At 39.4% G+C, this 23,940-nt stretch overlaps 1 protein-coding gene across 3 annotated transcripts in view; it reads left to right on the forward strand.

Moving 5' to 3' along the window:
• Window positions 1-23,940, forward strand: part of ESR2 (estrogen receptor 2) — a 2,041,892-nt gene that overhangs the window by 1,865,533 nt on the left and 152,419 nt on the right. The gene's annotated exons all lie outside the window — the stretch shown is intronic.

The raw sequence follows: 23,940 nt of genomic DNA on the forward strand, positions 1-23,940 counted from the left end.
TTGTTTCCTCCCATAAGACAAATACAAGGAAAGTCTATGCTAGCAAATGAAAAAGATTCTCTTACTGGGCAGAATCCAGAAATTTAGACCCTTTTACAGCTCCTATGCATGATATTTTGGATTTCTTAGCAGAACTGTTTCATTCTGGTGCAGTGACTGCTACCATCAGAGTACAATTAGCTGCCATTTCAAATGTTCATGTTGGAGTTTTTAACTCCAGCATAGTGTCCCACAAACTCTGCAAGGCTTTCATGAGAGGTACATCTCCACTTAGACCCCCCAGTAAAAGAACCCCTTCCACCTTGGGATCTCAGTTTGGTTCTGGCCTCCTTGATACTGCCACCCTTTGAACCAGCAGCATCATGTTCCTTGAAATTTCTCTCTTGGAAAACTCTTTTTTTAGTTGTTATTACTTCTGCCAAATGTGTTTCAGAACTTCATGCACTATGTGTTCACCCTCCATACCTAGTTTTTCACAAAGACAGACGTTCTCTGAGAACTAACCCATCTTTTCTACCTAAAGTTTGTTCAGAACACAATTTGAATCAATCCATTGAGCTTCCTGTCTTTTTCCCTAATCATTCCAACAAGGCAGAATACAGATTACACCAATTAGATGTGCATAGACAACTGCATTTCTATCTCCATAGAACTAAAGAGATGAGAAAATCAGATCAGTTGTTCTTTTCATTTGCTAACAATAAACAATGCCTTCCAGTTTCTAAAGTAACATTGTAAAAATGGTTATCTGACACCATAGCCCATACCTACCATTTGCGACAAAAAGATCTTCCAACAAAACCCAAAGGTCGTTCAACTAGGTCAGTAGCTACTTCAGTAGTGTTTCAATCTAGATTGCCCATAGATTCAATTTGTGCAGCAGCTACTTGGGCAGATCCTCATACATTCATTTCTCATTACAAAGTAGATGTGGTCTCCCGGGGCAGGGTTTCCTTTAGTTCCACGGTTCTGAAGAGTCTGTTCCAATGAGCCACCCAGGATTGAGGTACTAGGGATGCAGTGCCATCCAGCAAGAATTAAGAAGTTATGTACCTACCATAACATTCCATGTTAGTTGTCCTTCATCTCGCCTTCTTTCTTGCGTCCCTCCCTCCGTCCCCCTTCCTCAAGGATTGAGAGGAGTTTCTCAATGGTTTCACTGGCTAATTTGTTTTGTTATTAGTTGCTTCCCAACCAAACCATGACAATTAACTGTATATCCAGGTCTAGCAATGGATTATTTTCTGTAGTTATGCCTAGTGTGAGCTATCTCAAACGAGATCTGGGTAGCTGATGCTGGGCATTCTGGGATAAGAGGTAGCCTCAAGCCAGTAAAGAGCTCTCGAGCTATAGTAAGTGGCCAAGTCAGAGCCGAGGATCGGCTCCGAACCCGTCCAGCAAGAAGGAAGGTGAGATGAAGGACAACTAACATGGAATGTCATGGTAGGTACATAACTTCTTTTTATTAAATTATGTGGATCACTGGAGTAATTGTATCACTACCAATATTCACCTTTTCCAACCACTTATCTTGACAGTTTTCCTTTATGGATTGGAAATATAGATCCTCCTCATAGGCTGTTTGTGCCTATGGCTTATAGAGCAGTTATATGTTGTGTTTCATCTATGAAGAGACGTAACTCAGATAAGACCTAGATTCACAACAGCTGAAATATTCATTGTGCTGCAGTGTAGTTCTTAAATATTTGTACCAGCAGTACCCGACTTGCCTCTGAATGCTGCAGATGATCAACCTCTGTCTGCATTTTCTTTTTAGTTTCTCCAAATGTTTATGGTTTCTAACACCATGACAGAAACTGGACCCCATTTGTTAGTTACAGTGCAATTAAAGATGATGAAATTAGTATTACTGCAGTCTTAAATGCTTGCCAGTAGTGCTGTCTTAAAGGACGGCAGGTGCTGTTTGCCACTCCTCTTTGCCATCTTTAGAGTTAACGTTTTGCTTCCAAACCAGCCATTTCCATAATTGAATTCATACCTCTCCTTGTCTAAATGACTACAACAGGAAAAAGTGAAATTATTTTCTTTTGAAAAGGTAAAAATATATGCTGGCTTGACAGAAGATCTAATATTTTGTTCAGATCTTCTAAGGTTGAAAATGACACTGAACTCTTTATGTAATAAACTATGGTTATATTCTGTATTAGTACTGAGCAGTGGAATTTATGAAGTCTTAAGCATTCAAAATCAGTATTGTTTAAACCCGTTAGCATTTATAAAGAAGGAGTGAATTATCTTGACACTGTTTGATGTCTGTTTAATGATACAAACAGAATGTGTTGGATAAAGACTGCTTGTCCCATCTAGACTGCCATGTATAGTATCTAATGTATAGGTTGCAATTCATTAATCATTGTACTGCATTTTCCTCACCAGTGTAGAAAATTTTAGTAGTGCATGTAAAGCCATGATTATTCTTCAATGTCGCAAAAAAGAAAAGCTACTTAAGTGCTTCAGTAGTGTGAGACCCAATCTTAACAACTGTTAAGCACCCCACCAAGTGGTGTCAAGCTCGGGTCTTGCAAGAGGCACCAAGAAATGATGGTGCTAGCCAGCAAACAACAGTAGTAGATGTCAAAACTGCTTAATTTCTGCCTGTGTCTATGCCTACAATCTGTCCCTCACTTTGTTCCAAAAACTTTCCCTGTCTTTTTGATAGAGCTCCCTAAATGCTTTACTGACTTTAAATACTAGGAAAACACTTTGTGCCTTTTTTCTTGTAACTAGTAGTGTACACAGGAGATAAATCTTCATGCACTATAAAGAATTATGATCAGGGTTTCTTACTGTATTATGTGTTCTCAACATGGATGCCAAGATTAACTTCTCAAACTTTGCTCTTGAGGTGAATTTCTTGGCAACCATGTTTCAAGCACATAATAATGCAGTTACTATTGGAGACCCGATCATAATCCTGTATATCCCATACATTCTTTAATTCCACAGTGAAATATGTATACCTTGCTTTCTTTTGTTCCCCCAGGGATTCTACTGATTTATATCAGTGGCTATGCATGAAAAAAGAAAGATTTCTAACATCTCCTGAGATGTCATTCTGGAAATATCCAAAACTATTTCATATTCAGAGTTCCTTTGTCATTTGGCATAGATATAGCACTATCTTTGTTGTGGTTCACTGCAAACTCCATTCGATAAATGTCTTCTCTTAGGTGGGATATCCAGAAATTTGAACAATGTACCAGATGTATTCTTGCCAAGCATCTGTAGAGAGAAAAAACAATTTCACTTTGTCTACCAGCAGTACATCTTATTCGAAATCCCAGGCTCCATCACCATTCATGATGCCTTTTCACTTGTACATCATTTGATCTAATAACACCAAGGTTGTTGTTCATTTCTCAGCTGACATTATGTAATATTTGACTAGGAGTAGTTTCCAGACAATGTTATAATTTTTCACTGTTAAGTTGCATTCTATTTCTGTACTGTGTGCCCTGTTGTCCAGTCAGTTTTTATATCCATGTGTTGCCCTGAGATCCATAATTGTATCATTTCTACATTCATTTTTTTTTTTTTGGGGGGGGGGACTTTGTCATGTGCTTTGCTAAAATACAATCAGGTAACATGTAATTTCCCTCTCTTGTTTATTCATTTGGGTGACATAGTCAAAGAAATCTGACAGATATGTTGGGAATGGCATTCCTTGACTAGACATTGTCACATTGTCTAAGGTCTAGTGGCTAGATGACCTTCAGGTTGTAACTTTATAATGTATTCAATTATTTTTGCAACCATCCATTGAAATATTTTTTAGCATGCCCTTGCTCCAGTTTCATGAAATGGAAATGTATTTATCTTCTTCTTCTTGTCCTTGGCGATCTGGTCAGTGCCCATTCAGAAATACAAAGAACAAGTGTTATTTGTATACCTCTCGACTGTCTAGATTTTCACAGAATGTTCAGATTTTTGCCTCATATGTTTGGTCTGCTCCTCATAAAATTTGTGGCTTTCTGACAAATTAGTGAGGATTAAATTCACTGCATAATGACAAACATTTGAGATTCAGACCTCATATTTTTCATAAACATGGTAGCACAAAATCTTTTATTCTAGCAATTTTTTAAATTTATAAGAGCAATATTTAAAATCTGTCGCTGTTTTTGGGCATTTGCCCTCCTGCCATTAGTTTTGGTATTGCCCAGATTTCTTGTGCTAAGAGGTTGAAAGGTATGGTTATTTGTTCTACATTGTTGTCTTTTTTTTCAGAATTCTGGAGTTAATCCTATCAGACTATATTGCTTTGTTCATGGTAAATTCTAAGAATTAATTTAGGACGCATCCTTATGTTAATGGACTGGTTTATTTATAACCTTTTTCTGGTCTAGTCTAGTTTCATGAATATTGAGAAGAAATTCAATTTCATTATTTCACTGTTTATTTTAATACATGCCTTGTTTGTTGGTTGGCTAGTTTCATGAATATTGAGAAGAAATTCCTTTTCATTATTTCACTGTTTATTTTAATGCATGCGTTGTTTGTTGGTTGGATTTTTAATTCATTCACTCTTGGTTGCTATGTAACCTCTTAGTTCATTTTATTTAGCATTTTTATTTACATTAAGCAGATGTTATTTGCTTTTCATCACAGGGCAATTAATTGTGTTTTATCTCCTAATTTGTCAGACAATGTTTCATAGTCTCCATATCCTTTAAGTGCATTGTGTTCCTTTTTTGTCAGTTTTGTAAAATTTATTGTGTTCTTTTTCTTTGATTTTATCTGTATAATTTTCTTTTGGACTGCAGAATGCCTGACCTTTTGGGATGAAATTTAATTTCTTATAAAACGTTTTTTCTTTCAAATCAGATTTCTTCACTGCTTTGACCATAACAGATGCTTGATCATTTTTATATCACAGCCACATGAGCGACTGTTTTAGTGAAGAACTATGGAGTCCATCTTAAGGTTTGCCTAATGCAAACTTACATGATTTGCTTATAAACAAGGCTGCTGAAGTAAATTTCCTTTTTTTGGCTCCTTATTAACATACATACATACATTTCTTTCTGACCTCATCAGCATATGCCATACAATTCGCCATGCTCCTTTCCAAGCAGTCATGACTCGTGGCAGTTAATGTAACCACAGTAGAGTGCAGCTGCAATAAATAAGACTATGCAATAAAAGTAACTTGTCTCACTTAACTGCACTAGAATGCATCTGAGTAAGCAGGTGTGTCAAATAAAAAGTATATAAGTATAACCTATCACAACTGTCAGCAGTAGAGTGCATCCACACTCTACAAGTCTGCCCAATAAAAGTAACTTGTCACAACTAACTTTACTAGAATGCATCCACGTTAAGCAAGTATGCCATATAAAAAGTGTATAAAAATAACCTACCACAACTGTCAGCACTGGAGTGCATCCACACAGTACAGGTCTGTCCAAGGAAAAATCCATCCATCCATTCATAACCCCTTTTTCCCATTTTTGCACATGGGGTCAGGGTGTCACTTTAATAGTGACAATCATTTAGAGCTAATGTTCACACCACTGGGTGTCTAGCCATGCCACAGTTGTTCTTCCATATCACACATATGCACTCATACTCACACCTATGTCCAATTTTGAGTGTGCAATCCACCTACTGCATATATTTGGAATGTGGGAGGAAATCAAAGCACCTGGAGAAAATCCATGCAAACACAATGAGGACATGCAGACTGCACAGTAGGCACTCCAGAAGAAAAATGAACTAGAGAACCTCTTGCTGAGAGGCAACAACACTACCTGGCACAACTAACTGCACTAGAATGTTTCCATGCTAAGCAAGTATGTCCAATAAAAAGTGTATAAAATAACCTATCACAACTGTTGGCACTAGAGTACCTCAGCACTGCACAAGTCTGTCCAATAAAAATAAACGTGTCTCAACAAACTGCACTACAATGCATCCATGCTAAACAAGTCTGTCAAATAAAAAGTGTATAAAAATAAGCTACTACAACTGTCGGCACTAGCGTGCATACACACTTTACTATTATACAAGTATGTCCAATAAGAAACAGTCAAGCTTTCACATTGACCAAGAGTATTCACAGACTTGCAGTAATGTACAAACATACAAAATTACTAAATTCAATAATATTTGTGAGAGTTTAAAACCATAAAATGAAGTGGTGTTAGCTAATATATGAAGTAGAATGCTGCAGAATTCTTTATCTTTTCCTCATACACCCTATGATAGTCTTACTTCTGGCACACTTTTCCAACTAACTACATTTGTACTTATAATTATGTGAGATAGTGCCAGCTGTGCCAGAGGGAGTAAGTCAGTGCATGTGTAACATATGCCAGCATAGCTAGTTGGAGTTTTGCAAAGAATTATGTGTCATTTGAATATCAAACTGATTTGCACAGATGCTTGTGTTAAAATGTATTTGTGAAGCTGCTTGTGTTAAAATGAATATAGCAGTGGGTCCTGCTGGGCAGAAAAGAAATATACATGCATGTCAGGATGTATTGTTGTAACTGTTGAAATGTATATATTGCAATAAAGGCTACTGGAAGGGAAGGGGTTAAGCTCAACCCAGCTAACCTTAAGAAAAATAGCCTGAAATTAAATTACTTGGTTTAGGCCATAAAGATTCTATCTCACAGGTCTGAATGCAGCCATAGACACAATATCTATGAAAAGCCTTTCTGCAGGAAGGGTAGAAGTGTTGGAATTGTTTTATGGCTTCCAGATGTTGTATTAAGCCTTAGAAAAGTTCTGTGTGTGAATTGTGACACATCTGTGCCGTAGCCTGGCTCATTTGCTAGTGAGAGCATAGTGTGGGAACCACATAGTCAGGTGACCAGATGTGAAGTCATTCTCTAGCCAGCACTGAAATTGTATTTAGATACTAGTGAGAGATGTGATAGAAGCACTCGTCACTCTGTTATTGGAACTGACAACAAAGGCACTCATCCATTTCATCTTGCCTTGCTCTAGCAGGTAAGTAGGGAACAGTAATTCTAGGTAAGTAGGGAACAGTAATTCTTCAGTCAGTTAGGAAAATATAGTAAGATTAGTTAAATATTGTTTTTCTGTATCTCTCTGAATCTTTCCAGCTCTGTTTTTTTTTATATTACCTGTGTGTTGAAACTCTGGTGTTTATTGTGAGTAGATATTCAGTATTGTCTTATTTATTTTTTTATTAAATATATCTAACCCTTTCATTTTGGCTGGTATTTTAGAAAATATTTTAACCTTTGAGAACACATGCATTTATTTTGTGGCACTGTGGCTTCCCATTCGTTAAAGTCTTGCTGCTTGGAAATGCTACCATTTGTATAAGTATTAATTTTATTAAGTATAATTTGGTACCCTGGTAAGAGCCTTAGAGGTGGCAGTATCTATGTTATAGTCCAGGTGGAAGTGGCATACCAGGTAAATCTGTACCAGCCTTTCCCAGGGGTGTGTGTCTGTGTATGTGTGTGTGTGAAAAATCAAATCTTAAGAGTGTGTGTGTCAGCTAGTCGGAACATGGACATAGAGCACTAATTTCACACAGAGGGTGGTGAAGACTTGGCTTGGAACACCCAGATGAGGACTCAACTCTGAGGTGATCAGTGGGAGTCTTATTCGGGGCCTGGAGAGGTAGCCCAGCTCCTGGACTGGAGTATGCATTCCCTGTGTGCTCTTAATGGAAACTATACTTGGTGCAGAGAGCTGCATCTGAAAATACTGTGTGTGTCTATTGTTTTATTTTTTTCTCTCAGTGAATGCTCCCCACCAGTGTCAGTTGTGAGGATTGAGGCTCCTTGATCAGTGGCCCAGAAGAGGGACTTCACAGTACTGTGATGATTTTAATTTTTCCAACAACAATAGTGTATATATATATATATATATATATATATATATATATATATATATATATATATATTGTATAAATTGTCTTTGTCCAAATTGCATATTGCACAAAGATATAATTGACTATTCCCTTCATCCTCTGACCACTGCAGTATAATTGTTTGTGGTGTGCCAGGAAGGTGGTGATTGAATAAATCTGAAATTATCTGTTTAACATTCTAGCCATTAAAGATACTTCCACAGAAAAGAGCTTACAACAATACCATAAATGACAAGATTTATAAACAGGTGCGGCATGCCACCTCCATTGAGAACATCAGCCTACTCTGGTGGGTGAAACACTAGGCATCAGAGATAATCTATACAGCATACCCCTAAGGCACTTAAAAGGTTTGAAATGCTGTACCCTTGCAACTTGCACAGAGAGCATTAGTCCTCTGTGCCACTACTACAAACAAGGATATTTTAAAATGTTACCCAAGTGGTTAAAAAAAAAAGTAAAAAGGGGAAAAAGAAGTGTTGACTCTTGCACCCTTGACACAGAAAGCAATAACATTAACCTGCTATTTTGAGTGATCACGTCTTTATATATATAATAAGTTATCTGATATTCTAATCTATGGCATTAGTCAATGATTGCAGCAGCTTGTGAGTTACGAAGGACCGGGTACCTATCACAGGCAACAGTGAAAGTGTCTTGTAAAATTAAGGACAGACAATTGAGAGGGCTGGAGTGTGTCTTTGGGGGGGGGGGGGGTGCTTCGGGAGAAAGCCAGGAAGAACACTAGATGTTAGTTACTTGGGAGAATTTTTAAACTATTACATGGATACAGTAAGAAGTTAATAGAGCAACAGGTCTAGTATTGCAATACACTTTGCAAACATTAAGAAATTGAAACTCTGAGGTTTGGCATTATTGAGTGACTAAGAATCCACGATTTATGTGAGCAGGGACAAAAAAATAAAATGAGAAATCGGGAACATGTAGGGACAGGGAAGAGGTACATGTGTGTGTGTGTGTGTGTGTGTGTGTGTGTGTGTGCGTGTGTGTGCGGTCATGTGTTTGAATATGTGCATGTATGTATGAGAGTTAATGGGGGGATGCCTGTGTCAACAAAATACTTGGACTATCAGTGTTGACTACCGCAGTTACATGCTGATTTGCACTTGAGGTAGTTAAGGGTGATACAAAAACATAACAATTAGCCAATGATTAGGTCTTTCCTCATTGTACCTAACATGTCTCTATACAAAAACATAACAATTAGCCAATGATTAGGTCTTTCCTCATTGTAGCTAACATGTCTCTAAATCACAATTTCCCACAACTCATAAACAGTCTCTTTTGGCTGTAGCTGTTATCAACTGTGGTGGGGTTCTTTCTGAATCTCTGGATATATATTTCTCTAGCAGGAAGTATTTGTTTAGAATAACTTCAATGCTCTTCCATGGTGCTGTGTGTGCAAGGGACTTTGCTTTTTAGCTCATTTTCTAGTTTTTATTTGTTGCATACATTGGTGTCAATACTTATCAGAAACACTGGTGCAACAATCATGTATTCTATAGTACTAGTACTTAAGTAGTTATTTGCTTAGTACAAAAATAAGTTCTATACACTTTCAGTTATTTTATACGGTTACAGGTTAACTGAGTAAGGTGCTGCAGTGGGATAGAATGCTGTTACTACCATTGTAGGTAGTAGAAAGTACAAAGTGCAAATGCATCATGTTTTGTTATATAGCTGGAGTGTTTTTTTTTCAGCTTATAATTATGCCTTTGCTGTGTCTTGTTACATAGCTAGCAGACTATAATAGTGCCATACTTTTTTCTTGTGAATATTGGATTTATAACTTGTAATGTAAGATGGTCTAAGGCTAAAAAGTTTCCAAAGATTATATAAATTATTTCTCAAGATTCTAATCTGCTGATAAAACCTTACCTTTTTTCAAAACAGCAGCACAGAAATTACAACATATAATAGAGGATTGTTAAGTGTCAACAGTTACTGTCAAAAAAAGAAAATATTTTACATTTAATGTTGTAGATAAATCTGCCATTGGGGTACCATCTCAAATGTATGATGACTTCATTTTCTGGAGTAACATGCACAGTAATTAAAAAAAATGGTGGAATGAACTTATTCACCCATCTTGGAGTATTGCTGGAATCTTAGTTTGTCAAAGTGCTGTGTCAAATCACAGTCAGGCAGTAAAGCAAAAGAGAAGCTGCCTTACAATGAGGAATGTTCTGGGCTCTGCGCCATCTAGCAATAGTTGTGCTATCAAGACATTCCAAAACAAAAAAGGAGGCAACATTATATGAGCACAGCTTCACTTTTTATATTATGAAAGAAAGCCAAATTAGTTTTGCAAGTGTAAATACTTAGAATGTATTTATTTTTCCTTTATTTTTGAAGGATGTTTAAGGTTATACACAGGGCATCAAGGTTTGGCTCTGTTTACAGACTTCTTTGAGACTGCTAGGTAGCACCTCAGCCTTTACAGAATGTTTAGCATAAATTAACTTTATACATTAAGAATTTAACCAGTTTTCCTTTAGGTTCTGAGATAACGTAGTCACAGGATAAGGAGAAGGAAGTTCTACTGACATCTATTGGGATATTTTCTTTATTACAGTTTTTGTAATATATTGTATAGTACTGTAGACTCAGTGCACTACACCAACTTCAGACAGAATTGTCACTGTCTGTTTTGTCTCCGTTGAAGTAGTTTACTTTAACATTAATAAAAAAATATATATTTTATTATTCACATAGACAGATTCATACATATCCACACCCCCACCAGGGGCAGCAATATCCTAGACTTGGTCATCACCAACATGTGTGACCAGTGTTCCACACCAGAGGTCAGCTCCTCATTGGTCAGATCCGACCACAAGCTAATCACCCTAGACATCCACATCCCGCTCCCACCCCCCATTAGGAAAACAACCGTAAAAAATTTCTCCAAAGCCAACTTCACGCTTCTTAAGACAGAAGTGGCAAACTTACTTCACAACACCCATGCAGATGGACAATAGAGGTACGACTGCTGAATCCTACACAAATGCACCTTATAAGCACTTACACGATTGCATGGATCGTGCTATCCCTAACAGAATCAAGATGCTATCCTCCAAAAAAGGAAGCCAATCTGGTGGTCTTCTGCCATAAACAAACTCTACAACAGAAGAAAGAAACTGTTGCAAAAAAAGAGTAAAATCCCACGATTGGAGGAACTCGCTGGTCAGCCTCAGTAAGAAGCTGAGATCCCTCATAAAATCCTCTAAAGCTAGTTATGAAAACAAAATTGCCACTGATTCTAAAGACAATCACAAAGCATTCTATAGCTATGTCAAGAATCTCAATGGCAACACTCAGATCTGCTCTGAGTTACAGCACAATGACACTAAATATACAGAACCAACTGACATTGCCAACATTCTGGCAGATGGGTTCAGTGCTAACTTTACCCCCCTCTCACCCCCTAAAGGGCTCATCTTTATTCCGGAAGAATGCAAAGTTCCTGTAATCACGGCTGCACAGGTAAAAACCTCACTCTCCAAAGCCAAGAACACAGCATCCATGGGACCTGACAACATCCCAGGCTGCCTTCTACATGAACTACAGAATGAACTGGCACCCCACCTAAGTACCATGTTCAATCATGGCTTCACCTCAGGCTGTGTGCCCATTGAATGGCGCACCGCAACAGTTATCCCACTCCACAAAGGGGGGGGGGGCACAGCAGACCCCGGGAACTACCGCTCCATTAGCCTGACGAGCCTCGTCTGCAAGGCCATGGAACGTATCATCATGGAACTCATAAACAAAGACATTTGAGATCTCAAAACTCTGGACCCCACACAGTTTCGGTTTGTAAAAGGCAGATCATGTCTCCTAAACCTGATAGACTTCTTTGAAGTAGTCACCAGAGCCATAGGTGAGGGTAAGGTGGTTCACACAGCCTATCTAGATCTCGCCAAGGCGTTCAACACCATCCCCCACTCTGGAATTATAGATAAACTCACTAAACTAGGTATAAATCCCTATGTCACAAGATGGGTTGCCAACTGGCTTACTGAAAGAACACACACCGTGAAAGTAGCAGACTCCAAATCAGACTTCAGACCAGTGACAAGTGGAGTACCACAGGGTTCAGTCCTGGGTCCTTTCCTGTTTGGCATCTACTTCTCTGAAGTACAGGCTAACACAGAAGGTCTTTGGCTAACTAAATTCGCAGATGACTGCAAACTAGAAGCAGTAATCGAAACTCCTAACGATGTGGACATCCTACAAAAGGGCCTCACTGAGCCAGATGCCTGGTGTCAAAGACATGGTCTCAACCTCAATGCCAAAAAGTGCATTGTCATCCCCTTTGGTAAAAACTCTGTACCCATGAACTACCACATCGGTGGTAGTCTACTTAACACCAAAAGTTTGATAAGAGACCTTGGGACACAGGTGGACAGTAGTCTCTCCTTTGATAATCACATTGCCACAGTGGTCAGGAAATCCTTCTATGTGGCACACCTCATCACAAAAGGTTTCTCATCCAGAAAAAAAGAGGTCATTGTTCCCCTCTACTCATCACTCATTAGACCCATTATAGAGAACAATGCCCCTTTTGGTATGTACCTCACAAGACATCTACAACAACTGGAAAGGCCGCAAAAATACCTCACAAAGAGGATTACTGGCCTCAAGCAGATGCCTTACGAAGACAGTCTCAAAAAACTCCAGCTTTACTCTGTCGTATATTGCCTACTCAGAGGCAATCTCTGCCTAACATAGGTTCATAGGTTCATACTAGGCTATCTGCCCTAGGGCATTTGCAAGCCTAGCTAGAGTGTGTTTGGTTTCGCCACCCATTTTAAATGTTTTACTATGCCCTTTTTCGAGGTTAGTTTACTGTGCCTCTGTCTAGCAGTGACACAGAAGTGATACCCGGGGTAAACCTATGATCTCCCATCCACTCGTTAAGATTTCTCTTGAAGAGAGTCAGTGAGGGACTCTGCCTAACTTGGACTGGGATTCTATTCTAGAGTGAAGGGAGCCTCTGGGTTATGAATCTGTCCCTCCAGCATGTCCTAGGTTCAAGTCCCTCGAGTGCATAGCTCGTTGGGATTTGGATTTTCTGAGGTGCAGCATGTGCATTAATTCTGGGTTGGACATGGCTTTATACATCAGGCACAGATCGCCTCTAAGCAGGCGGTATGCAACCGAGTAGAGCTGGAGTTTCTTTAACCGGGCAGCATATGGCATCTGTTTGAGCCCTTTGATCCTCCTGGTGAGGTACTTTTGGGGTCTTTCTAGTTGCTGCAGGTGTCGGGTAAGGTACATCCCGAAAGGGGCATTGTATTCAGTTATGGGCCTGATGAGGGATGAGTAAAGAGGCACAATGACCTCCCTTGATCTAGATGTGAATCCCTTCATGATTAGGTGGGCTATATAGAAGGTTTTTCTAACCACTTTGGCCACGTGGTTGTCAAAAGAGAGATTGCTATCAACTTGGGTCCCCAGGTCCCTAATTACTTCTTCCGTACTTAATGGATTACCACCTATGTGGTAATTTGTGGGCACTTTGTTTTTGCCAAATGGGATGACTATACACTTTTTGGCGTTTAGCTTGAGGCCATGGCTCTGGCACCAGTTATCTGTTTCTATGAGACCCTTTTGGAGGATGCTTGTGTCAGCTGGAGAGTCGATTATGGCGCCTAGTTTGCAGTCATCTACGAACTTTGCCAACCACAGTCCTCCCGTGTTGGCCTGTACCTCTGAGAAATATATACCGAACAAGAGAGATCACAGGACTGAGCCTTGTGGGATGCCACTTGTAACTGGTTTGGAGTCTGACATGGCTCCAGCAATTCTGACCATGTAGGTTCTGTCCTTGAGCCAGTTCGCAACCCATCTAGTGACATAGGGGTTTATATTTAAGCTGGAGAGCTTATCTATGATGCCCGAGTGGGGTATTGTATCGAAGGCTTTAGCGAGGTCCAGGTAGGCTGTGTGGACCACCTTCCCCTCGTCGAAGACCTTGGTGACTGTTTCAAAGAAATCAACCAGGTTTAAGAGGTAGGATCTGCCCTTAACAAAGCCGAACTGGGCAGGATCCAGTGTGTGTAGGTCCCCAATATCTTTATTTATGAGTTCCATGATGATCCTCTTCATAACTTTGCAGACCAAGCTAGTCAGGCTTATGGGGCGATAGTTTCCAGGATCCGTTGAGGCGCCACCTTTGTGGAGAGGGACCACTGTTGCTGTACGCCATTCTTTGGGTACATATCCCGTAGTAAGGCTGAGATTGAACAGTAGCATTATGTTGGGGTTCAGCTCTTCTTGGAGTTCATGTAGGTCGCAGCCCGGGACACCATCTGGTCCCATTGATGCTGTGTTTTTTACTTTGGAGAGGGCGGCTCTCATCTGAGCATCTGAGATGTCAGGGGGGCAGCACTCTGCTGGGATAGATATTTGCTCTTTTGGGGGGAGGGGGGGGAGTTTGCACTGAACCTGTCAGCCAGGATATTGGCAATGCCTGTGGGTTCATTGTATTTTTTGTCATTTTGGACTAACTCTGAGCATATCTGGGAGTTTCCACCTAGGTTCCTAACATAACTAAAGAAAGCCTTGTGATTATCTTTAGTGTCCTGTGCAATTTGTCTCTCGAAGCTGGCCTTAGATGATTTTATGAGTGCCCGTAGTTTTTTGCTAATACTGATCAGAGATGCCTTCCCTTTTAGGGATTTTGCTCTATCGTGCAGTAGCTTCCTCCTTCTGTTGTATAGTTTGTTTATGGCTGGGGTCCACCAGGCAGGACACCTGCCCTTGGGGGACTAGGTCTTGGTTTTATTTGGGATCGCATGATCCATGCATTCCTGAAGGTGTTCATAGAATGCGTTTATAAAGGATTCTACAGTCTGGGCTGTATGTTCCACAGGCCCGGGGGCTTTGAAGGATTCTACCTTGGTTTTGAGGAGTGTGAAGTTTGCTTTAGAGAAGTTTTTCATTGTGGTTTTCTGGGCAGGGGGTGGGGTCGGGATGTGGATATCCAGTGAGATTAATTTATGGTCTGATCTTATCAGTGAGGGATACACTTCTGGTCTGGAGCATAGAGTCCCCATGTTGGTGATGATCAGGTCCAGTATGTTTTCCCCTCTTGTGGGCATGGTGACAAGTTGTTCCATAGCATTTGAGTTTATAAATTCTAGGAACCTTTGGGATAGGGTGTTGGAGCTAGAGTAATGCTCCCAGTCTATGTTTGGGTGGTTGAAGTTGCCCAATATAATGGTGTTTGGGGAGACCTTCATATTTTCCAGTGTTCTCAGGAAGGCCGAGTGGGGTTCCTGGGTTTGGGAGGGTGGTCTGTAGCAGGCTATAAACTGGAAGGCAGTTTTACCCACTCTTAGTTGCACATGGATAGTCTCCAATGCTTCGTGCTGTGCCACCAACCTGGAGGTGTGGGTATCTTTGACAAATATTGATACTTCCCCTCCTTTTGTGGTATGGTCCGAGTTTTGGGGCCGAAAAGTATGGTATGAGGTATAACCTGGTAGTGCTGGAGTGCTCTCAGGAGCCTTGAACCAGGTTTCTGTTACTGCACAGCTATCAATGTTCTCCTAGCTGAGGAGAGATTCGAGTGCATGCATCTTTAGGTTTAGACTTCTGGCGTTGATTAGCATTACCCTTAGTTTCTTTTCCCTTGTGATACTTATGGAGGTGGGTTTGTCTTTTGAGTCTTGCCTAAAAAAGGCACTATGGGGGTGGCAAGAGCCTTCGCCAATATCCGAAAGCCCAGGGGTGACAGGTGCAAGCCATCCCTAGTGAAGCAACGTGGCTTGTCGAGCATGTCATCCAGGTTGACAGGCATTGGATCCCCTTTGCTTAAGCCATTTGTTGAAATTGATCATCTTGTCTTCATATTGTGGCATCATTCTTGGTGAGGGTAAGATGCTACTCAAGGTCAGGGTCATACCAGCCTGGGCTACATGCTCAGAGAGCTCCTCTATGTCTCTTTTCATGTAGTCCAGAGAGGTATGTCTCAGGTCATTCACACCAGCATGGACAATGACTGAGTCATATTTGTACTTGCCTTGGAGTGACCTGAATGCTTGTGTTATGTGGCGGATCCTAGCGCCCGACAGGCAGCTCACCGTGACCTTCTCCTTGTTCAGCCTGGTTAGCGGGACGTCAGTGTGCCTGACGATAGAATCACCTATTACAAGTGTATCAGGTGTGTTGTTTAGCCTTATGGGTTGTGACTGTTCAGCACACTGGCTTTGTGAACTATGTGTTGCACGTGTTTTGTTTTGGGGTAGCGGTTGCTTGGATGTCTGCTTTGGAGGTCTCTGTTGCTTAGGCAGTTTTTTATTTAGAGCCTCCGAGTATGTTTTTGTGCATTTATGTGTTTGGTTTGCTGTTGTGGTGGGTCTATGTGAGACTGGAATTGTAGTGTGTGTGTGGTTACCTTCTCCTCCTGACTGGTTACGCCAGTACTGAGTTGAGAGAGCTTAGCCTCCAGTTTGGCTATATGGTTGCCTGTCTCACATATGTTGGAACTTGTTGGAAGGAGGAGAGGGTTCTCGGTGTACATGAGGCAGTTGTAACATTGCCTCAAGATTCCCAGATTCACCAGCTGGACTGGAGAGGAGATTAACAACTGACCTTTGGACATGCTAGAACAGTATAGGGAACTCCTTTATAATTGAAAAAAGGGCCAATGGGGAACAAGGTACTCAGGGGGAGTTTGCGAGGATGTAGTGCTTTTAATTTTTTTTTTTTTTTTAGTGCTAACTTATATAATTGCTTTAGTGAGCAAGTGCCAGGCTTTAGATTAGGAACAGGGAGTTTATTTTGAGAGCTAGAGCAGTTCTAAGAGAAAAAGTGAAGAGCAGACTTTGAGGAGCCTAGAATGGTTTAAACCCAATTAAGCGGCGCTACCCGATGCTGGGCTATGAGCAAAATCGCGCAAAGCCACGCTACAGTGGGTTTTATACAGGGGGACTTGAAAAGAGCTAGAAATTGGCCCAAAATGGCCAATAGACTACCAGATTCTTGTACTGGGAACACTCCTCCAGGGATAGATAGGCTGCTCTAAGCTCCCCACTCCCACTGGTGAGCAAAGAAGCCTCCTTTTATCCAAGAAAGGAAATGGGCAACACAGGAACTTTCCAAAAGTCCAGAATACAGCAAAGCCTGTATTTGGACTACTCTAGGTCAGGAAAGGCAGGAAACTAGGATAATTTTTTTTGTTTTTTTTTTTTGTAAGCAAACAGCAGGAAAATGCAATAAATATGTAACACAGGCTAGCGCACTTGAGTGTGTAGCCTCAACAGGTAAATGTAACAAACAGGACAATCTTTAAAAGTGCAGGTGAAAAACAGCTATAAACAGTTCAAAACAGGAAAAGGAGCAGAAATACTTGCTTTTCAGCTAGATCGGACAGTCGCACAGGTAGTAGCAGGAAAAAAAACACTTTATCAGGTAAGCAGTCACTCTTTATGCCTCTCTGCTGCTAGCACCACTCTGCAGGACCACGAGGAGCTTGGCTGAGTAGTAGCAAGCATACAAAGCTATGTCAAACCCAGAGCTGTTGGACATGCTCCACTTGAAGAAATCCCAATCCCTCTGAGTTACACACTCTAGGGACCTAAACCTTGTCACCACAATAAACAGAACATGCTGGAGAGATAGATTCCTGTCCCAGAGACTTCCCATACTCTGGAACAGGCTACCTATCTATGCCAAACAGAGCTCCTCATTAACACTCTTCAAGAAAAATCTCGATGATTGGATGGGTAATAGTAAATTCACCCCGGGGATCACTTCTGTGGTTCTGCTTGACAGGGGCACAGGAAAATAATTTTCTTGGGTGGCGAAAGCCAGGGTACCTTTTTGGCTAGGCTTGTCCTAGGGCCAATAGCCTAGTACCTACCTATGAAATAGAATCAGGGACAAAGGACCTTAAGATGGGGACAATCTGGAACCACTTACATCTAGCAGCCTATACGCATCCTCACTTTCCAGGCACATCATTTTCTGACAAATTAATTTAAAAGCCTAAGTCAAATAAAAGTAATTATATTGTAAATAGTTAATCTCTGATTTATAATGTGGTAATATGACCTTAACTTGGAATTTTAATTGTTAAAAGAGCATCAGTACTGGATCTACATAACAGAAGGAGATTTTCTACATTAACAGATGGGACTTCATAGAAGGAACACCAATATCCATTATTGCTCTCCTGCTCCCTTGTATGTTTCTGACTGTATGAGTGCATTTACACTGTATGAGTGCATTTACACTTGTACATTTGTGTTAAAAAAAAAAAAAAAGGATGTTGCACAACAGTTGTCTGCAAGACTAAAATGTAGAACATGTAAACTGTGTCAAAGGTTATACAAATTGTGATTTGTTTGTTGCTCTTGGGATGGAGGTGAGAAATGCAGAACATGGGAAAAAAGCACCTCAAAAGCCATTTTATTAAAAGGGAACCACTTTATGGTGTGATTTGATCCTTGTATCAGAATTTAGATGCATAGCTTATACATATATATATATATATATATATATATATATATATATATGTGTGTGTGTGTGTGTGTGTGTGTGTGTGTGTATATATATATATATATATATATATATATATATATATATATATATATATACAATTTATTTATTTTTGGACTGCAATGCATACCTTGCATAATTTTTTGGCAAATGTAGAGTAGTGTCCCTCTCCTACTTTACTGAAGGCAGTGATGGAGATGTGGAAGGACAACTAAAAGGAAATGGATGTCTGATTCAACTACTTAATTTCACCATCTGGCTATACTGTAATATGAGAGATTTCCTGTAGGATATATGAGAATAATAGAGCTGTGAATGTGCTTATAAAAATATTGATAATATTGACAGTGTTTGCTCATAGACTTAATAGAGTATAACCGTTTACATTGCCATGCATTGTTTTGAGGAAAAACAAGCATAAAACCTTAATATCCACATTGTTTGCTGTAACTTACTCTCTTTTTCACAAAGTGACACATTTTATGAGGGCAGAACAAAATTCTTAGGCAAAGTCAGCAATGTTCGCTGAAAATCAGGGAGAGTTGAGAAGTGTGTAGAATAAGTCAGCAGTAGATCAAGCAAACAAAAATAGTTATAAAATGATAGCCATGCATTCTTTATCATGAGTGGAGAGCATGTAGGTTTTCTTGATCCGTGAGAGCAGTTTTCATTACCTGTGTGTATCAAGTATTGGATGAATAAAACATATTATTTATGATTCACCTAAAAAAAATCTAAGTTCATTTTCTTGCAAACTGTAACATTTTATGGAGTTTGTCTGATACGTGATCAGTGAAATAGTGGCAGAACAATTATATCTTATCAGAAAGTAGCATTTTATCTACCGCAATTTGAGACCAGCAGGTAGTCATTTTTGTGTATTATAAACAGACAAAATGCGCTTGACATTCAGATATTTCAGAAATGCAGCTAAAGTAATACTTTCTAAAATGCCACCTAGTTTCATTAGTAAATATTGTTTATGTCAAAGCTCCTGCTTCCGTGTTAATACTACTTTTATATGAGTACAAAATGGAACTGAAGAAAAGTATTCTCTTTACCAAACTGAGAGACTTTTGTGTAATGACTTGTTAAAACTTAGCAATTACCTCATTTCAGTAATACTAAGGTTACCTTGAGACATAACTCTTTGCTACTTTTACTATACCCATTATGAAAAGGTGTGACATTTTGCAATAGTACTTTCACCCATTAAAAGTACATGCTGCCATATTCTCCAAACCATTTGAGGTTTTGTAACTACCACCCTTTTCTAAACAACGCGGAAGTAGTTTACTTGTAGTGCTGAAGTCTTTGAAGGTAACTTTTCTGAACATAGCTGAAAAATTGTTTTTTTTCCAGCCTATATAACTTGCTTTTTCTTTAAGGTGGTATATTACTAAATTCAGAGTAAACTGTCAAAGATGGCAGCAAACATGCCATGCCAGATGATGAGTTCTAACTTGACAAGGCTTCAAATCATCAGGCTAAATTCACAGATTTTCAACTTCATGACCAGTGTTTACTGTTAAAAATCACTGTCAGTGTGATTTCTGTATATGTACTAATAAAAGTGATGACATACATGTGAGCTTTTTTTTTCTCAAAACTTAGTGACTGGAAAATATATTTAAGTGAGGGAGTATAGGGGACAAACTTCTCCCTTTTCTGGACAGGATGTAAATTTTCCAGTTCATAAATTCTATGTTATTTATGTCAGATATATGACTAAATTAAGGTGAAGTTGTCAAAGATGGGATAACATGTTAGCTGAAGAATTCTTGAATGTATGAAACTTTAACATTGAAGTTTAACATTGCTGACTTGTTTTTATTTATTTATTTATATATTTATTCATTTAAATGTGTTAACTATTGTAGAGCACTGATGACCAATGACCAGTTGCAGGCTACTTGATTATGTGTTTGCTATTGAAAATCACCGTCAGTGTGGTTTCTGTAAGTGTGTTGGCAGTGATGCCATATGTGTGAACTTGTCTTACAGTTTAGTGACTATGAAATAGATTTAGGTAAGAGTGTGTAGGGTGCAAAAGTCCACCAGATGTGGAGTGTTTGTTGGGCAGGACTGTCCCCCTTGAAAACACTTTCTTAAGTTTCTCTTCAAGTTAAATCTTTATCCATTTTTTTACTCATGTTGAAACTTCATCCATCTGGATTGAAAATTAAAGCTTAATGAAGTCATGAGTAAGCATAAGTACAATGTGATGTGATATCTGTTAATATGAATACAATGTTGAGAATAATCAGGGACTGAGGGACTGAAATGGTCTTGGGATATAAAAGGTAAGTATAGGAGTACAGTGAATTGCAGTGCTACAGATGTGTAGCATGTGCATTTTCTAAAAAGAATGGGTGGGTGGCAGCATATGGTTACTGGTTAGATAACAGTGCATGTATATGTGCTTTTCTGTTACCATAAGGCTTCAATAACAGTAATGGTGAAAGAAATCAGTCTGTATGTATTTGCTCCACAGAGGACCCTTGATCAATGGCTCTTCTTCTTGCACCCAGTCAGTCCTTTCATTTTTAATTTCATTCTTGTACCAGGATCCCAATTGATCCTCCACTCCCAAGTTAAGGTATATGTGGTATGGGGCAGATCACATTCCTGATCATGCAGGGCAACCTACCCCCCCCCCCCCGAGCACTGTTCCCAGCAGCTCTTGTGTGTTGCACTTATGCTCTGTCCTGTGAGGAAGGATGCTTCTGCACACCAAGTTCCCTCAGGTTACAAGTGCAGATGCAGTTAGACAGAGCAGGCTCAGTACTTATTTATTTTTATTTATTTATTTTATATTTGTTGTCCGGGTTTGCCCGACTGGGCTACAAATGCCCATTTTCAACGGAGGCCTGAGGAGAAAAGCTCCAACCGAAAGTAGAAATTTTACATATTAAATACATATAGAAATACATTCATCAGTACCACAAATTACTGCATTACAGTGCCACACATTACATTCATCAGTACCACACATTATTGCATTACAGTGTCTTACATTAAACTGTGGCAAGTGAAATACATAGACATACATTCATCAGAGGGATACATTCATAATTACATAGTATATACATAATAGTGCAATAGTTACATAGCTGAAATATTTTATTAGTTATGTTTGTACAGGGATGTACTAAGAGGTGAAGATAAAGTAGTAAGTTTGTTTACTGAAGGGAAGGAAGAGAGAAGAGAAGTAGGCTTTATTAGGCTTGAATTCCACTGGGTGTAACACCTAGTTCCCCCCACTAAGTGTCATTTACAGTATATAGCAAGTTAGAACCATTTCCACTCTCCCAGGATGGGTGAGCAAGCAGTGACTGCTCACTCCCATCCTCCCTGCCCAGCTCCTGTAGGCACATGAACTCTATTCAAATGCAGGTCACCTGCACCATAGTCAAGGCTTTAGCCCTCCATGTCACATTAACCTGCATGGTAACTGGGTAGTTTTGCTCATTGTTAACAGTACTGGATGATTTGGGGGTTTGTTTATATTACTGAATGTTAGAGTCCTGTTATGCTTGCTGAATATATATTAGCTTGTGGTTTGCATGTGTGTATATGTTTGATATATTTTGGTATAGACTGAGTTTCCCAGTTATTTGGCTGAATGGTTTTGTATTTACATCGTTTAAGTAAGTGTAAGTGTATCCAGTACCAGATGAGTGTCTTACATATGTTATTTGGTTTTATTATTGTATATTCCTTTCGTATGTCTTTTCTTTTTTGTTCTTTTATGTTAGAATCTGAAAGAAAGGATACAGGTGTGGGGGGTTGCTAGAGGTATCTATTTTGGGGGTAAGTAATCTGAAGTAAGAACATTTTCTTTACCTCTTTTCTGCATGAAAATGACACATTGATTAAAGCTTTATCAAAAACTTTAACCAGGCTGTTAAAATTGTACACTTTGGTGATTCTCTTTTGTATAGTAGTGTTTGAGTTCCCTGCTGAGTGCTGACTGAACTTGTTTAGTAAGGGGCCAAACTAGTTGAATCAAACCTAGTTCAAATCTATTTTTTATAAACCTTTCCAATGGCATTTGACCCTATTCAGTTGGTAGATTAAAAATGTGTCCCCCTGGAGGGATGATGAAAATGAGCTACAGGTATTTAAAGTAGCACTTAGGTGAGATGGCATAGAAAAAAACTAAGATCCATTAAGGCTTTGTAGACTGCTGCATATGATAAGGACAGATGATGTGGAAGTTGCAGTCCTGCAGAAGAGAAGAGCTTACCGAGCTGACAAATTATTAGAGCAGTGCTGAGCATCATGCATAGAAGGATAAAATTAAACTTGGATAACAACCAGGGACCACGAGAGTTGAACACTGGCAACTTGAACATGATTAGCTAAATGGTTTAATGAACTTTGTGAACCTGTTTTTTTTTTTTTTGGGGGGGGGGGGTAGAAAAACTTTGCATGTTTCCTTTGTGAACCATCTTTTTAATTCAGATCATGAATGCTAGGACATCAAGCCAACATAATGAACATCTCAAATCCTAGGAATTCTATACAAATCTACAGAAATAGTTGTAGCATTTGTCATTTTCTAGTGTGGATGGATATAAATATAGAGAAGTAGCCATTCTGACTAAAAAAAAAAAAAAACTTGGTGGCCACACATGTAAATGGAAGGAATGGCAGTCAGTAGGTTATATTTTATTTATCATTTGTTTAGCAAGAAAGTCCGACTTGGAATGTAGTCATTTTTTAGCGGAGGCCCGGGGAGAAATGCACCAGACACATGTCTTTGTAACGTGGGAGGAAACCAGAGCACCCAGAGGAAACCCACACAAATGCAGGGAGGGCATGCAGACTCCACACAGAAGGCACCCCAACCGAGAATCGAAAAGGAGAACTTCTTGCTGTGAGGTGGCAACACTACCGCTGCACCACTGCACCGTCTAGCTGCTATAAGAATTTCTTAAAACTCAAATCTTTATTTTCTACCTTAATGTGCATTAAAGACTACAAACATGTTCCAAACCAGTTATAGAAGTTCATAGAGGGTAAAGGGATTTGAGGGAAACAGAAGTAGCTCACTTTGTTAACAAATGAATAAAAATATAAATGCACTCAGATTCCTCAGCTTGCTTCAACTTCCCAATGAACAAAAACAAGAAAAACGGTGACTGCCCAAGGAACAGTGAGTAACTTTCTGGAGTATTTGACTTTAAGGTGGGGTGGTAAAACTGTAGCCTGTGAATGCAAGTTATATACAGCATTCACCCCACACATTCAAGATGAGAATACCTTTCTGAAATAAGGACACAGATGCAGATTGTTGCATGCATTGTATGGGTGGCTGTTTAAACATTATTCAGGCGTTTTGTTTGTTTGTCTTCAATGAAGTTCGACTAGAGAGAAATGAATAAAAAAAAACATTTTGGAGATATTATTTTGTATTGGCAAAGGGGAGTTATACCAAAGAAATCAGAGGTACATGAAAGGAAGCCTTTTAAGAAGCCATTACTAGAGAAATGCCTGTATCAGTGAATTATGGTTTAGATTATAGC

The sequence above is a fragment of the Protopterus annectens genome, chromosome 6.part0, assembly GCF_019279795.1.
Source record: "Protopterus annectens isolate FY-2018-M chromosome 6.part0, PAN1.0, whole genome shotgun sequence".
NCBI lineage: Eukaryota > Metazoa > Chordata > Ceratodontiformes > Protopteridae > Protopterus > Protopterus annectens.